General features: G+C 45.1%; 1 long non-coding RNA gene across 1 annotated transcript in view; it reads right to left on the bottom strand.

Moving 5' to 3' along the window:
- Positions 1–15,123, bottom strand: part of LOC142827637 (uncharacterized) — a 28,750-nt gene extending 13,627 nt beyond the window's left edge. Inside the window, exon 1 of the long non-coding RNA XR_012902336.2 lies at positions 15,028–15,123. This is a non-coding gene — a long non-coding RNA (uncharacterized LOC142827637). The remainder of the gene's footprint in view (positions 1–15,027) is intronic.
- Between the last annotated feature and the right edge of the window lie 333 nt (positions 15,124–15,456).

The raw sequence follows: 15,456 nt of genomic DNA, 5'->3' as shown, positions 1-15,456 counted from the left end.
TGTAAAAGGCGAGTGCATGCCGAACGTCCAACATATGCATTCTGGCTTCCCGGGATGAAGCATGGGGAGCTGGGTAGAATGAAGAGAGTATAATTGGTTCATTAAAGTGGAATGTTGAGCATACTTTAGGAATAAAGGCTGGGTGAAGCCTAAGTATCACCTGCTCTTTGGTACAAGTAGTGTAAGGTGGTGCTGACATCATTACCGCTAGCTCACCTACTCTGCAGGCTGAAGTTACAGCCAGGAGAAAAGCCACTTTAACCGTCAGTAACTTAAGAGGCATAGTGGCCAATAGCTCAAAGGGAGACTGGGTAAGGGTATTGAGTACTAAGTCTAAGCTCCACGTTGTAGGTGGAGGTCTACGTGGTGGATTCAAGTTCGTAAGGCCCTGGATAAATCTTTTTGTCACTGGATGCGTAGACACTGACGTACCCTCTACTGAGTGATGGAAAGCTCTACGTGCTGCACCTTGTCGGATGAAACAGAAAGACTGGCACGGCTGAGGTGTAAAATGTAGTCAAGTATGCACCGAACAGACGACATTTCGGGAATAACTCCATTAGAAGAGCACCATGATGTGAACCTGCGCCACTTAAACAGGTAGGTCTTGTGAGTAGTGTCTCTCCTGCTATGTAGGAGAACATCCTTTACTTGGTCTGAGCATGCCTGCTCTGCTTGGTTGAACCAATTAGGAACTGGGCAGTTAAGTGCAGAGTGTGTGGCTGCGGGTGGGGAAGATGCCTGTGATCCTGTGTTAACAAGTCCAGCAAGTTGGGCAGGACATATGGCAACCTCAGAAACATCCTGTGGCGGAATGGGAACCATGACTGCCTTGCCCAGGCAAGAGCTATAAGAATGGCTTTGTCCGACATGATTTTTGTCAAGACCTGGGGTATGAGGACGATTGGGGAGGGGGGAAGCGTACAGAAGCAGGCCTCCCCAGTGTAGGAGGAAGGCATTCCCCAGAGCCCCCTGTCCTATACCCACTCTGGAACAGTAGTGGTCGCACTTCGCATTCTGGTGTGTCGCGAAAAGATCTATCCGGGGAAAGCCCCAGTGGCGGAATAGACAGTGTTGGACGGCCGTGCAAATCTCCCATTCATTGTCGGGTGCAAAATACCTGCTCAGAGAGCCTGCCGTGAGGTTGTTCGTGCCAGGTTAGTATGATGCTACTAAGGAGATGTCGTTCTGAATACACCAATTTCACAACTGGACCGCCTCTGTGCAAAGGGACAGAGAGCATGCTCCGCCCTGGTGACTGACATAATACATGTTGGCAATGTTGTCGGTAAGTATACCTATAGTCTTACCTTGAATATGTCTCTGGAAATGTCTTCAGGAGTTGAAAATCACTATGAGTTCTAACAAATTTATGTAGAAGGATAACTCTACTCCCGACCACCTGCCTCGTATTTGCATGGTGCCCATATGGACTCCCCAGCCTATCAGAGATGCATCCATTGTTATATGCATGGCAGAGGAAAACTGGCAAAATGGCTAAGAGGTTTCTGGGACTGGTCCACCATCGTAGGGAGGCACGCACCTTGAGAGAAGGAGAAATCAGCCTGGTGACCAGATGTTTCACGGGGACACACACTGAAGCCAGACAGTGTGGCAGGCAGAGAAGATGTAATCTGGCATGACAGATGACATAAGTCATAGATGCCATATATCCCATTAGCTGGAGGCAAGTGAGAACTGTAACTGTGGGACTGGTGTCTAGTATGTTAATGAGCTCCTGAATTGCTTGGAACCTCTGAACTGGCAAATAGGCTTGTGCTGTCACTGAATCAATGTGCGCACCTATGAAGTCTAGGGTTTGTGAGGGGATATTTGTGGACTTTTGTTTATCATTAAGACTAACGTGGCAAAATTGTTTCTTGCAGTCATTGTCATGTGTTGTGTTTCTGTAAGGGAATGGCTGTTTATAAGGCAGTCATCCAAGTACGGGAAAATGAGGACTCCCTCCCTTCGTAAGTGCACCGCTACTACTGCAAGAGTTTTTGAAAAAACTCTGGGTGCTGCTGATAGTCCGAACAGAAGGACCCGATATTGAAAATGCTCCTTTCCTATTGTAAAGCAGAGAAAATGCCTGTGAGCCGGGTGGATGGTGATATGGAAATAGGCGTCTTGGAGGTCGAGAGCTGCAAACCAATCTCCATTGTCTAGAGCAGGAATTATGGATGCAAGGGTCACCATTTTGAAATGCTGCTTCTTTAAGTACCAATTTAACTTCTGTAGGTCGAGAATAGGTCTCCATCCCCCAGTTTTCTTTTCCATAAGAAAATAATGGGAATAAAACCCTCTTCCCTGAAAGTAGTCCAACATCCTCTCTACTGCTCCGATGTCTAGAAAGCGCTGAACCTGTTGTTTGAGCAAAGCCTCGTGAGAGGAGTCCCTGAAAAGAGACAGAATGGGTGGAGTTGTGGGGGGTATGGATGTAAATGGGATGCCAAATCCGGAGGAGACCATTTCCAAGACCCAGAAGTCAGAAGTAATGGCGGCCCACTGGCGATAAAATGGTCTGAGATGATGGTGAAGCATGAGTGGTTCTTGATCTTTCCTGGTGATCATGGAGTGTGGTTCAGGGCTCTCGACAAGGAAGTCAAACCTGTTGCTTGTTTGCAGGTGTGGTGGGGGTATGGTTGTTTTGAGGTCACCTTCTTTTTGGGTGCTATCTAGGTCGCAATTGGTCAAATGTTCGCTGTTGATGCTGCTGCCTATAGTGAACATCATATCGCCTATGGAATAGTTGATAGTGCCTCCTACGGTATGGAGGGGTATATATCCCTAGAGTTCTCAGGGTGGTTCATGTGTCTTTGCCCGAATGAAGAAAGTCATCTGTCTTTTCTGCAAATAGTTTTACTTTGTCGAATGGGAGGTCCTCCAATTTAATATGTAATTCTTTGGGGACTCACGCAGAGCAAAGCCAGGACGACCTTCTCATAGCTATGGCAGTAGCCACTGCTCGGGTAGATGTGTCCGCTACATCTAGGGCAATCTGCAGTCCTGTTCTGGACGATGCATAGCCTTCTTGCACTATTGCCTTCAGAACTGGTTTCTCTGCCTTGGGAAGGTGGTCCATAAGCGTGGTCAGTTTTGAATAGTTGTCAAAATCATGATTAAACAACAATGCTGCATAATTTGCAGTTTGTAACAATAGGGTGGCTGAGGAATAGACCTTCCTACCAAAGAGGTCAAGTCTCTTATTGTCCTTACCCGACGCTGTTGTTCTATACTGGGGAGCCTTCGCCCTTTGCTGTACAGCATCTACCACCAACAAATTTGGCTGAGGATGGTTGAAAAGGAAGTCCAAGCCCTTTGAGGGGACGAAGTACTTTTTGTCCATTCTTTTGTTTGTCGGAGGTATGCACGTGAGAGTTTGCCAAATCTCCTCTGCTACTTCCGTGATGGCCTCATCGGTTGGAAGCCCCACTTTGGATTTTTGCGTGGGCTGCAAGTTCTTCAGGAGATGATGTCTCTTCTCAAGAGGTTCATCTGGGTGAAGTGCAGGAGAGGACACCACCCTTTTAAAGAGTTCCTGAAACTGCTTGACATCATCTGGTGGGGAAATGGCCCCTGGTCTTACTGCTTCATCGGGTGAGGAGGATGACCATTGTTCTGGTGAATTACTGGGGTGCTGTTCTTCCACGTCTGACAACTGAGTCTCCTCAGGGTGTGGTGACTGTTGCACCTGAGGAGGATAAGTAGGAGGTGGAGGAGACTCTGTTTATTGAGGCATGACAAATCGCAAAAGTGATGCTCAACTAGCAGATCAGCAATAGCAAGGGGGGGCCCTCCTGGAGCGGCGATAATGAGCCGTGTGATCCCTATGGTAGTAATGGTATCTGCCAGGAGAGGACTGTAAGAGGTACTGTAATGCCTACCATGCTCAGGTAAATGAGAATAATACACTGAGCTCCTGCAGGAAAGGGGAGGTGACACGGACATGTGCCTGGAGTGATATTGATACTCCAGGTAAGGTCATAATCTATGAGGCACTGGCAACCTAGCTCACCTATCATATATATAATGCTCTCGGTGCCGATGGTAGTGATGGAGCTCCGGTGCTCTCGGCACCAACAGGAGAACCTTAGAGATGGTGACATAGGTGTCACACTTCTACACTTGTCTGATTTTTCTGGCACGTTGTTTGGACGAATGGGTTCATCGGTTGTTACCGGTGCCAGTTCAAACTGTGGCACTAATGGTCTGGACTGCAGTGCCAATGGCGCAGATGTAGAGGTAGGCACCGATGCGGACTGCTTCAGGGCCGCAGTCGGCGGTGTGGACTGCTCCGGTGCTGGCGAGGTCAGCTTCGGTGCTGGGTGTGCTGGTGTGGGTGTTAGTGAGTCGCTTGGGACCGATATAGCACCTGATGCCAACGGTGCTATAACCGCCGATTTTTTGTGGCTTGAATTTGGCCTATAGGAAGGCAGTACCGGAGGTGCCTGGTTTGCTCCCTGTGCTCATTCTGCTACTGGGGCCGGCAGTAATGATCGCGCTGGTGACACCCTTTTCTTTCTTGCGGGGGCTGTCCCTAGAGAGGACGCCCTCCGCTTCTGAGGAGATGCCACGTCTGAAGGAGGTAGTGACTCGGCTTGCGCAGGGTGAAGAGGCTTATCGAATAATATCATTCAGAGGTGCATCTCCCTGTCGCGCCACACTCTGGCCATGAGTTTAGTGCAATGGGAGCATTTCTGCAGTACATGGCCCTCGCCAAGGCACCTGATGCATGAAGAATGGCCGTTGGAGGTCGACATCGCGTCTCAGCAGTGATTACATTTCTTGAAACTGGGGGAGCCAGGCATGTTCAAATTACTGTTGTCTTTGGCTTTCTTCCCCTTTGGGGAAGGGGTTTAAACCATAATTATACACAGTCTGAGAGAAAAACTGTGGGTTTTTTGTTTTTGTTTTTTTAACTAGAACAAGGAGAATGACTACGACCAACAATTAACTAACTCTAACTAATACTACTATTTAACTAACTATTTATAACTGTTCTAGGTTCTGACGAGGAGAACGCAGAGCTGAGAGGAACTGGTGGGGGCTGGATCACGCATGAGACAAGACGTGCGAATGGCACGAGACTGCACCGCACATGTGCGATCCAGCTGACTATGGCTACTCAAAATCTCCGGATTGCGGCACCAGGACGGGACCCAACACCTACAGTGGAGCACCCACGGGGACCACTTGAAGAAGTGACCACTTCACTTCTGCTTTTAGGAGTCAGAGCAGCTAATGGAGCTTTCCTTCTATTACAGCAAATCTCACTTCACATATTCATTTGCTAATAATATTCAGTGGCATTGTAGTTTGTTGGTCCCAGGATATTAGAAAGACAATGTGGGTGCGGTAATGTCTTTCACTGGACCAACTTCTGGTTGGCAAGACAGACATGATTTCAGGCTTACAAAGAGATCTTCTTCAGAGCTGAGAAACTTAGTTCTGGCCTACACTATAGAGTATAGACCTATATTGGTATCACTACTTCTCTTCTCCCAACTACATAGCTACCTTCTCTTCTGGAGGTGGATTAACTACAGTGGCATGAGATCTCTCTCTCGTGGGTTTAGAGCCGTGGTCACCAACACGTGGTCGATCGCGATCAACGGGTTGATCGTGAGGCCTCAACCAGTCGATCGCGAGGCGTCCTGTCTGCCCCATCCCCATTTCCCTCCCACCCCCGAGAAGCCCCACTACCTACCTCAAGTGAAAAATGGAGGTAGTGTCGGCTTCCCGTGAATGGACAGAAGTCCCGCAGCTTAGCGCTACTTCTGGCGATTCCCAAAGTAGCGCTAGCTGCTCTGCCGGGTGTACTGCAGGAGGGAGCATTGGCTCCCTGCACCACACAGGAGGGGTGACTCAGCCCCGGGGGAGGCACGCGCGGAGTTTCCCTGCACCGGGGGGGTTGGCCCCCTGGGCAGGCACATGCACGAGGCTTCCCTGTGCCGGGGAGGGGGGGTGTCAGCCATGGGGCAGGCACGCACTGGTTTCCCTCTGGTGGTGGTGGTGGGGGGAATCCTGGGAAGGAGATGCAGGAGACTCTGCCTCCACTGGCATCCCACTCCCCACTCCCCAAACCCCACTCCCCAGCCACAGAACTCTGTCCTCACTCCCCTGTCCCCAGCTACAGAACACTGTCCCTGCTCCCTGCCCCACTCCCTGAACGCTGTCCCCACTCCCCTGTTCCCAGCTACAGAACTCTGTCCCTATTCCTGTCCCCACTGACACCCTGTCCCCAGCTGCAGAAACCTGTCCCCACTGGCACGGTCCCCTGCTGCAGAACCCTGTCCTCTGCCCTCCCAGCACCCTGTTCCCTCTTCCCTGCCCCGCACCGCAGAACTCTGTCCCCACAAAATGTATAATTATAAAAGCTTCATTTTAGATTTAAATAGCAGGAATAAAAAACAGACCATTTATTTCATAACTATAAACACGTGATTTTAATTTTGTACATTGCATAATTTAAAAATAAACTGTTTATCAGAGTGTGTAAGTAAGGGCTGGGGATAGCAAGTGATGGACAGGAAGAGAATAGAGAGGGTGGGGCTTCAAGGAAGGAGTGGGGTGGTAGATCTTTGCCTGTTCTGAGATTTAAAAAGTGTTCTTGAGTGTAAAAAGGTTGGAGACCACTGGTTTAGAGTGTCTTCATTAAAGAGCTTCAGCAGTGCAGCTGCATCCATACAGTTGTGCAGATACGGTGCTTTAAGTATAGGATTGCCTTAAATCAGCATGTCACAGCTAAGTATAAAGGGGATTGTCCATCATAGGTATTTAACACACATTTCAAGAACCCATCTAAGATGAAGCACCCATATAACACCTCTCTAGTCATGGGGGAGGGAAAGAGGGAGGAAAAAAAAGCTGAGACTGGGTAAGTTACTCATTATAATAAACCATAAATCCAGTCTCTGTTCAGTCTATGATTTTTCATGTCTACCAAAATTAAACATTTAAGATCTCAGGTGCTGTATAGATTTCCTTTGAGGATGAGAACTGATAGGTGAAATATAGCATGATCACTTCGTGAAAAACGTTCAACCAGAGAGGATAGGTTTATAGTTTTTTAGGGTGAGTTCATTCAAGAGCACATTGCGTATCTGGTTTCTCTCAGATTATTTTGTGGCATGTAGTGAACTGGATGAAATACACCACATGTAATAAGCATGGGATGAATGATCTTGAAGGGCGTGTTCGTGGTGGAAGGTGTTGATCATCAGAGTGGAGGGGATACAGTCACTCTGTGTAGACTTGTCTCAGCAGCACAAGTTGATTCAATAAAATACATCACTCAATCCACTTTGACTTCACTAAGAATAAGAACGAGCATCTTGCAGTCTAACCTGCAAATGTCAGTTCACAACTTCCAAAACCTCCTCTAATGACACCTCAATCTGGGACAATTTCTCTGATTTGTCAGTTAAAAAGAATGGCTCAGGTTGGGAAATCTCCCCAATATCCTCAGCTGTGAATACTGAAGCAAAGAATTCATTTATCTTCTCTGCAATGACTTTATCTTTGAGGGCTCCTTTAGCATCTCAATTGTCCAAAGGCCCCACTGGTTGTTTAGCTGGCTTCCTGCTTCTGATGTACTTAAAAAACATTTTGCTATTACTTTTTGAGTTTTTAGCTAGCTGTTCTTCAAACTCCTTTTTGGCTTTTCTTACTATGTTTTTACATTTAATTTGACAAAGTTTACACTCCTTTCTATTTTCCTCACTAGGATTTGACTTCCACGTTTTAAAAGATGTATTTTTTTCCTGTCACTGCTTCTTTTCCCCTTTCGTTGATAAGGTTAAGCAATAAGAAGCAAGAGACTGCATTTGTCTATACAATCTCTTGCTCTAGTTTAGCTTGTAACCTGACTGAAGAAAACAGATTCCTTGATAGAGAGCATTTATGAAAAATAAATGAAGACTCAGACTGAACTGATTTTTTCCCCACTAAAGTTGGAGTAAGCTGTAAAGTAAATGAGAGTTGAGATCACTCAGTCAGGATCAGACCCTTAGGCTGTGTCTAGACTACATGCCTCTGTCGTCAGAGGCATGTAGATTAGACACATAGGCAAAGGCAAATGAAGCCGCGATTTAAATGATCGCGGCTTCATTTAAATTTACATGGCTGCTGCGCTGAGCCGACAAACAGCTGATCAGCTGTTTGTCCGCTCAGCACGCTAGTCTGGACGCTCCCCTGCCGACATCAAAGTCCTTTGTCGGCAGCCCCGTTATTCCTCGTGGGATGAGGTTTACCGGGGCTGCCGACAAAGGGCTTTGATGTCGGCAGGGGAGCGTCCAGACTAGTGCGCTGAGCGGACAAACAGCTGATCAGCTCTTTGTCGGCTCAGCGCGGCAGCCATGTAAATTTAAATGAAGCCGCGATCATTTAAATCGCGGCTTCATTTGCCTTTGCCTATGTGTCTAATCTACATGCCTCTGACGACAGAGGCATGTAGTCTAGACACAGCCTTAGTGTAGGTCTGGAAGGTTTAGATCCTTGTCTTGATTCAAAACAGCCATTGACATAAACTTTATTTCTTTAGGGCCTGATCCTCTCCTATGGAAGTCGATTGAAGTTTTTAGCACCGAGTACAGTGTAAGCTGGGTTGGGCTATTGCTTGATAAGTTGTATCAGGAACATTTCATATATAGTTTAATTTCCACCCCTTCCCAAACCAAAACCAGACAAACCAAAATTAGGGATATTCATCTAGTTATCTCCTGACTGGATGAGGAGTATTCCTCACTGAGTTGTCCCATGACTGATCCCATTTGTAACTGACTTCCAAAATGCTTCTATATTACAAAAAAAAAAAAAAAGTTGTACTCCCTCTCCCATCAAAGATTTACTCTTTATGGTTCAATATGCTCACTGGTTATAAGATTTACACCATCTAATAGACGACATTTTATTTAGTATAGAATCAATAAAGCATGCTTTGGATAGAATCTATAAGGAAAGGGCAATGCAATTGCTATAGTCAGCCTCAGGTTTATGAATAAGTGGAAAGAGAATATTCTGGAGATGGATAATTATTCTGGATAGATGTTCCAAGACTGTAAAAACAACAAAAATTAAAACTGACTTATGGAAGCTTGAAACTCAACATGAAATTTGGAAGGCTTATTTCTTCCTACACATTTTAAAGAGATTTTATGCAGCTTGCTTAGGTTTATGTTGGAGGGAAAGTGGAGATATAGCTCTTGTGGTCCCACCTGAAAAAATCCATCTGCTACACCATGATGAAGTAATAGAGACCCAGAATGATTTCCTTCGATCCCCCCGCCATGGTGACTCTATACATGATTCACAGATTTGATGGTACTCCCTTCGACATTTCAGATTCTCTTGTTAGCTGGGAAATATGTGATTGTTAGGGGACCCAAGACTATTATTCTTCCAAGCATTAGAGTGTGACAACCATTTATTAGAATGAAAAGACTAAACTTGAGTGTTTAGTGGGAGAAGATTAGAAATGTATAATACATAGCCTGCTTTCCTAGAGCATGAAAACAGTTCTTGTCAGAAAATTGTTTTTAATACAGATTTACTGATTAAAGAGGAGATAGCAGTGTGGCAAGTCAGCAATCATGGAGTTCTTCAATGTTCAGGCCTATTACAGGGCATTCAAGCAGCTCCACTATCCAGCCTTCTTTCGGTTCCTGGTGTCAGTGACACACTCCAGCTATGCGAGGCAGAAAACTCTCCTATAATAAAGCCTCAACTGTCCCAGGAGGCAGTGAAAAACTGGTTGCATCTGCAGTACCCTCACCAAAGTGAGGTGGAAAATTTCTCTTAACTTTTATTTCTGTGATCAGGGTACTCACCTGGGATGTGGGAACCCCTAGATTAAGTCCCACCTCCTCCTGACAGAGATAAGGGATTTTAACTGAAGTTTGCTACCTCTCAGATGTGTGTGCTAATCACTGAACTATGGGATATTCTGTTGTGCGTCTCCTTCAATTTCTTCTGTTGAAGCTGGAGAAACATCTGAAGCGGGATGTTGGGGCTCCCACACACTGTGTGACGGCTTTGACCATCATGCTACAGAATCACTAACACTTGCGTTCTCTCTCTCTCTCTCTCTCTTTAGCCCAAATAATAAATTATTCATCCAGAGTACAATATCACCAACAGAAGAAACAGAGTTCCCCATAGCCCAGTGGTTAGTGTGTTTGCCTCAGAGGCAGCAGATTCTTGTTCAAATGTCTTCTCCCCTTTAGGTGCAGGGAGCACTTGAACTGGGGAGTCTCCCACATCCTAGCTGCAGGTGCGATGTCTAAGGGGACATGCAGGCCATATGCCCCCCAAATGCTATGGGCAGGCTAGTGGGGCCAGAGGGCTGGCAGCAAGGGTCTGTGAGCCTCCCCACACTTACTGGTTGTAGCGGCTGGGAAAGCAAGGGAGGGTGGCCCCAGCTGCCTTGTTCTCCCAGCTGCGCTGCTGGGGGAAGGAGGCAAACCACCCTGCACTCCCCAGTATGAGTGGAGTGACCTGGTAGGGGGAGCAAACAGCTAGGGCCACATTGCTCCACTTCCCCCACCATTGCTGGTGAGTGCAGGGTATGAGGCAGACTCCTGCTCCCGGTGCTGGCCCTCTGGGCCACCTTGGTTAGGGAAAGAGGCAGGTTGGGACAGTGGCAGAGGAAAGGTTGTGGAGGAAAGGCCTCGGGTGAAGGAGGTTGTCCTGGTGCTTCCCTGGGAGGGGAAGGAGGGTCACATAGCTGGTGGCCCTTTGGACTCCTCCCCCCCAACCAGTGGCCTCTGCCTAGCTAAGTACTTTAGCCACTGGGCTAATAGTTATGAGGGAGTGTATCATGCCCCAAGGGTGTTATTTCAGAAAAATGTGCGGGGTGGTTGAAGTTGTCAGCATCTAGAACGTTCTGTCCAAAGAGCATCACAAATGATAAAATCTAGACAGCTGTTATTTTTTAATGACCACATCCAAAAATCAGGGGATAGAAGATAATGGAGCATACAGACCCATGGAAGTCTAGGGTCTGGCAACTGCCTCCAAACGCCATAGCAAATGATGGCCCTATCCTCCATTTTGTGTAAGCTTGCCTATATAGGGGTCTGGTCTGGTAGGTACATAGGCACTGCCTTCCCAAACTGCCAGCCTGACCCCACCCATAATCTGCCCCCAGAACATCCTCGCCCATACTCCTGGCTGGGGAGGCTGGAACCTCGCAGCTTCCACCCTCCCCCGGGCTCGGGACACTGCGCTGTGTGCACACTCCCCTCATCTCTCTGCTCCTCCCCGGTGCTCCGGGAGGCTGGGGAGTGCTCAGCACGCTGCCCCACTTCTCTGCCTCTCCCTGGTGCTCCAGGGAGGCTGGGATGCACTTGGTGTGCTGCCCTGTCTCCTCCACAGGAGGTACATGCTCAGCACTGTGCCCTGCTTGCTCCCCCTTCCAATGGGAGGCAGTGCCTCAGCAGAGGGGGCGGGGCTGGAGGTGGAGCTGGGGGTCTGCCTTCCCCAGCCCCAGCTGCACCAACCGCCCATGGGTAGGTGGCCTCTGAACACAAAATCAGGCTTTGCATGTGACTTTAGGCAACTGAATGCGTATCTTCCCCTACTTTGTGAATTGCTCTGCTGCTTGGGCATGAGGTAGGTGTCTGGATGCCTAGAGAGACACAATAGGGCACATGACATTGTCCAGAAACAGGCTCAAATTTTGAACTTCTATTTTCACATTTGTTCAAAGTCTGAAGTAAACTGACTTTTTTACCTTTAATAACACCAACTTGCTATCACTCCTATTAAATGAAACATTTATGGTGGGCGCTCACACAGAAAGTGGCTTTCTTACCTCCCACGTAATATACACTTAAGCACAGGATCTAAGAGCAGTATTCTCTTTGATAAATGGAACCTGGCCACATTTTAAACAGAGACAGTCAACGCTAACAGCTAGCATCTAATTTGATGACATAGTTCTGCAAACAAACCTCTCAGAATACTTGCATTTCTTTATCCTGCTCTCAAGTTGCCAGCAGGTTTTATCCACTTACTGTATTTCAATCCACACTCATTACCAGATAATTACATACAATTTATATTCCCCACAGCTAACCTTCTCTCTATTATATCAGCTGCCTTGCTTAATTCATGGATGTTTGTTCTAGTCTTAGACTATATTACTTTTTTCCCTTAAATCAATCTGATATGCTGTGGTGCATTTGGGACAAGTGCCTGTTCTTTCATATCCTCCTCTGATTTGGTTTTAAATAAAATACATCCTGCTAGTTACAAAAGTAGTTTTGGTGGATAACCCCTAAAGGAAGCATCATGGTTATTTACAAGAAGTCATCTGTGGGAAATTTCAATATTTAATAAAAATTAAATTCATGCAGCACAGTTAGAATGGGAATTATATGTTCTGCTTCCTAGTACATGTTCTTGGTGACTGAGGGTATGTCTACACTACAGAGTTTTGTTAGAAAAACAGCCATTTTTCCGACAAAACTTGAGGAACGTCCATACTGCAATTGTGTTCTTCCACAGGAAAATCAAAAGAACAGAGGGGTTTTTCCAGCATTGGTAATCCTCATTCTACAAGGAAGAAGCCTTTTTGCAAAAGAGAGGAAGAGGGAGTTCTTTCGGAAGACGAGGAAAGAGGAAAAAGCACAGGTGCTTATTTCACATAGAAATAGTCAAGTGAAACTTTGCATCTTCTCTAGCTCTCAAATTATTCTAATAATCTTAGTACAAACCAATAACTCAGACATTGGCCTTATGATGTGTCTCGGCTGAATTTTGAGTTAGTCTAGGCCATATTTTGTACAAAACATGTTCAAGACAGGGTGTGCGGGGTGGGATTTATGGTTTAGGGTGGAAGACTGGCTGAACTTTGTTCTGAATTGTTGGGTTCTGTCAAAGACAAATGGTGTGAAATAGAGGGCATTATTAAATTAAGAACTCAATCAAAAATTTGACTCTCTGTATTCCTTGTAAACTGAAACTACCTAGTTTCACACAGTTTTTGTTGGTTTCTGCTGGTTTCCTTAGTAGAACTTGGTTCAAAATCACTTAAGGAGCCTGGTGCTGAGGACAATGGAAGCCTTTCCATTGACTTCAACAGGGCTTTTTAAGATGTCACTATTATGACAATGAAAAGATGCTCTCCTTACATCACCACAATGGGAGCCTATTCCTCTGTCACCTCTGGCGCAATGTTGATAATGGATGGCTACATTTCTCTCTTCTAGGCTACACAAAAGATGATGCAGGTGTGTAAGGCAATGAAGAAAAAAATGCACTAAATGATGAGATCCAAAGGTCATGTTGGGATGTCTGATGGAGGAGCTACCACCATTACGTGTTAAAGCATCATAGAATATTTCCTGTGTAACACTATTTCAAAGTTAAATTTGACTAAATTCAATTATTTTACTATTTCCCTCTAAATTCATAAAGCTCCCAGTATCTTTTCATTACTGGCCACTGCTCTGATTGCAAATTTATGCTTGAGTCCATGCTTTTCCAGAGCACAGCTATTCTCAATCATTTATATGGTGAAAAAATTTTCTGACCATCCAGCCTGCCCAATCAGGCAAAATAGCTTCTGATAACTGCTGACAAAAAGGTCACTTTGCTAGGATGTTGTTATTCTGCCTCCACTTCAGATCTTGATTTTTAACTTGACACTAAAAGAAGTCACTTCATGAACCCCAGGCCTTCAAGCTTGCCAAGCTGCCTTTAGAATATTTGGAATAGTATAGTTTGAAGAGGGTCACTGAGAATCTTTACATGTACTGAAAATATAAATTTGCTTTTATTTTGATAGGCACCACAGGAAAGATCCTGCACATTTATCTCTTTCTCCTCTTGTGTCTTACTGTGTGTCAAGTAAAAAATTAAACTGTATTTTAGATTTTCAATAAAGTGATAGCCCATCACATGAAAATAAAGTGTTGTGAATAAAGCCCAGGTTATTAAAATGATCTCATGGTATTTTTCTCAAATCAAGAATATTAGCTCCACTACCTTAAGCCAGATTTCAAAATCAGGTTATTGCAGTTTGCCTACCTAAGTTTCCCACTGATTTTTAATAGGAGTTAGCTTTCACTTCCTGTCCCAAACTGTCGTTTAATAAAGATACTGCTAAATAGTTACTATTTTTTTCTTGGTGGTAGCACTTTGAAATGGGTATGAAGCAAACTGTTTATATCCTGTCACTTCAGCCTTGCTCTAATGGAACCTTAATTTAGAATGGCAGAAAAAGCAAAGCTATAAACTTCTGACAATCTTGTCTTAAACAGTAACCTTGAACATCTCTTTGCAGCTATGAGACTGAGTGGTTGGGGAGAGGAGGAGGAAAAATTGATGGCAAAATTATTATTAATGATATAGTAGCACCTAAACAATTAGAGTTCTATTATGGTAAGAGCTATACCTAGTCTGTGTCCTCAAGAGAGTCCACTCTGAGCAAAGCATGGTAGAAAGGAATTATTTTCCTGTTTTGGAGGCCGTTAGAGACTTTAAGTGTTTTACCAAGAGCACCAAAGAAGTACTTGGACAACCTGAGAACTGATTTCCTGACTCCATGCCTAGTGTGTCAACAACAAGTCCTGTTCTTCCTTTCTAATTGAATCTAACAGAGCCAAGAATACTGGAATACATGTAGCTGTTTTGTTTTAAATTGCACCATTTTGGGTCTCAAAATAAGGGGAATTACAAAATCTCTAAGCTCCATTAGAATTAATTTGTGTCTTTGTAAAATGATTCAAGCAGCTTCTTGCAATCTTCTCACACTTAGGACATTACCAAAAAATCATGACACTCTACGAGTACTCTCCAATCACTGAAGGTTTCTAAATTGAAACTCTCTTTTAAGGCAGAGTAAAGTGAAATACAGTTTCTCTTTTTTGCAGCCACAAAGTCTTTTCCTCCCTCTGATTGTAGCAAATTCCAAAGGGACTGTAGAAAAGCTGTTTCCAAACTCTTACAAAATAAATTCATTGGCACATCCTTCAAAATTAAGACATGTAGGAGCATTCTCTCCTTAATATACACACTCACCTTTGCATTCTCTTCTTAGTATAGACTATCATGTTCCATAGCAGGGAAACCACTCAATATAATCACCACTGCCTGTGATGGGGGAACAGAGGTGAGTCCTGTTTGTAGCCAGTTCTACTTAACTCTTGCATCCTAGCCCCAACCTAATAAGGACCAGCTGTGAACAGAAAGGGGGCCTGGTGTAACTTCCCTTTGAAAAGGGAACCAAGAGAGGTTATATTTACAAACTTTATAGTTACACTGAGCCAAATCAGGGATTTGCCATGTGTAAGAGGGAACCAGAATAGAACAAACCAGGATCATTTTGTCATTGAAATGTGCAAAGAGGTAATATAACAAATCAACTGTGCTGCTATTTTAAAGGCAAGGAAGGAAAAAGTAGGGTTTTTTTTAAGTGCTCTCAGAGTTCAGAGATGGGGGAAATGATCT

Source organism: Pelodiscus sinensis, chromosome 3 (genome assembly GCF_052426305.1).
Source record: "Pelodiscus sinensis isolate ZL-2025 chromosome 3, ASM5242630v1, whole genome shotgun sequence".
Lineage (NCBI taxonomy): Eukaryota > Metazoa > Chordata > Testudines > Trionychidae > Pelodiscus > Pelodiscus sinensis.
This window is presented reverse-complemented; position numbering and strand designations above follow the sequence as displayed.